The sequence below is a fragment of the Octopus sinensis genome, unplaced genomic scaffold (genome assembly GCF_006345805.1).
Source record: "Octopus sinensis unplaced genomic scaffold, ASM634580v1 Contig04690, whole genome shotgun sequence".
NCBI classification, from domain to species: Eukaryota; Metazoa; Mollusca; class Cephalopoda; order Octopoda; family Octopodidae; genus Octopus; species Octopus sinensis.
In genome coordinates, this window is record NW_021827680.1 from 1 (window position 1) to 2,500 (window position 2,500).

Here is a 2,500-nt window from a genome sequence, read left to right on the forward strand (position 1 = left end):
GGGGTGGGACGGTCAAGGACAATCTTTTGAACCCCCCCCCGATTCTTTCAAAGGCGAAAATAATAACAAGCAAAAGATTTTCTCCCTTACCATTAAGTCGAAAGGGAATTCAAAGATGAAAAGGGACAGAGTGACACAGATTACCGCCAGAGGGCAGCACAATAGAAGAAATGGGCCGCCAAACAGAAAAGATTATTTGTTGTAAGAAAGAAAGAAAGATCCATGGAATGGGAAGAATGCAATGGCGATATTAGACAAATTTGGGGACAGCAAGATGTTTGTAGGGGTCTTTGATATTCTTACAAAGGGATAGGGCTGTCTGTGTATATTCGAGTGTAAAGCCATATTGTAAATGCATAAATGTATGCGTGGCCATGTTTCGTCTGCGGCTGCGTTCTGAGTTCAAATTCCGCCGAGGTCGACTTTGCCTTTCATCCTTTCAGCGTTGATTAAATAAGTACCAGTTACGCACGTTGATGTAATCGACATAAACTGTATGTCTGTCCTTGTTTGTCCCCTCTGTGTTTAGCCTCTTGTGGGTAGTAAAGGAACATATACGTTCTGAGTTCAAATTACCCCGAGGTCGACTTTTCCTTTCATCCTTTCGGGGTCGATTAAATAAGTACCAGTTACGCACTGGGGCCGATATAATCGACTTAAACTGTATGTTTGTCCTTGTTTGTCCCCTCTGTGTTTAGCCCCTTGTGGGTAGTAAAGAAATAGGTATTTCGTCTGCCGTTACATTCTGAGTTCAAATTCCGCCGAGGTCGACTTTGCCTTTCATCCTTTTGGGGTTGATTAAATAAGTACCAGTTACGTACTGGGTCTGATATAATCGACTTAATCCCTTTGTCTGTCCTTGTTTGTCCCCTCTGTGTTTAGCCCCTTGTGGGTAGTAAAGAAATATATATTTTGTCTGTCGTTACGTTCTGAGTTCAAATTTCGCCAAGGTCGACTTTGCCTTTTATCCTTTCGGGGTCGATTAAATAAGTACCAGTTACGCACTGGGGCTGATATAATCGACTTAATCTGTTTGTCCCCTCTGTGTTTAGCTCCTTGTGGGTAGTAAAGAAATAGGTATTTTGTTTGTCGCTACGCTCTGAATTCAAATTCCGCCGAGGTCGACTTTGCCTTTCATCCTTTCAGGGTCGATTAAATAAGTACCAGTTACGCACTGGGGCTGATATAATCGACTTAATCCATTTGCCTGTCCTTGTTTGTCCCCTCTGTGTTTAGCCCCTTGTGGGTAGTAAAGAAATAAGTATTGTAATTGATTTGAAGACAGTTTTTGTTTATAAGTTTTGAGTAAAACAGGCCAATGTTTGGAGGAAAATTGTTGAGTGGCTGTGTGGTAAGTAGCTTGCTTACGAACTACACGGTTCTGGGTTCATTTTCACTGTGTGGCAGCACCTTGGGCAAATGTCTTCTACTGTAGCCTTGGGCTGACCCTGGAATGAGGGAATGAAATGGCAATATTAGAAACATTTGGTGACAGCAAGATGTTTGTAGGGGTCTTTGATATTCTTACAAAGAGTTAGGGCTGTCTGTGTATATTCTAGTGTTAGGCCATATTGTGAATGCTTAATGTATAGAAACAATAGAAAGTGAAAGTGAAACTAAAGGAGGTGAACATGGTAATTTAGTTTCCTTCTTAAATTCAGAAAAAAACATCTCTAATAGGCGCAGGAGTGGCTGTGTGGTAAGTAGCTTGCTAACCAACCACATGGTTCCGGGTTCAGTCCCACTGCGTGGCATCTTGGGCAAGTGTCTTCTGCTATAGCCTCGGGCCGACCAATGCCTTGTGAGTGGATTTGGTAGACGGAAACTAAACGAAGCCTGTCGTATATATATATATATATATATATATATATATATATATATATGTATAATATAGGCGCAGGAGTGGCAGTGTGGTAAGTAGCTTGCTTACAACCCACATGGTTCCCGGTTCAGTCTCACTGCGTGGCATCTTGGGCAACTGTCTTCTGCTATAGCCCCGGGCCGCCCAATGCCTTGTGAGTGGATTTGGTAGACGGAAACTGAAAGAAGCCTGTCGTATATATATATATATATATATATATATATATATATATATATATATATATGTATATATATAGCGCAGGAGTGACAGTGTGGTAAGTAGCTTGCTACCCAACCACATGGTTCCGGGTTCAGTCTCACTGCGTGGCATCTTGGGCAACTGTCTTCTGCTATAGCCCCGGGCCGACCAATGCCTTGTGAGTGGATTTGGTAGACGGAAACTGAAAGAAACTTGTCGTATATATATATATATATTATATATATATATGTTATATATAGGCGCAGGAGTGGCAGTGTGGTAAGTAGCTTGCTTACAAACCATGGTTCCGGGTTCAGTCCCACTGTGTGGCATCTTGGCAAGTGTCTTTGCTATAGCCCCGGGCCGACCAATGCCTTGTGAGTGGATTTGGTAGACGGAAACTGAAAGAAGCTTGTCGTATATATATATATATATATATAT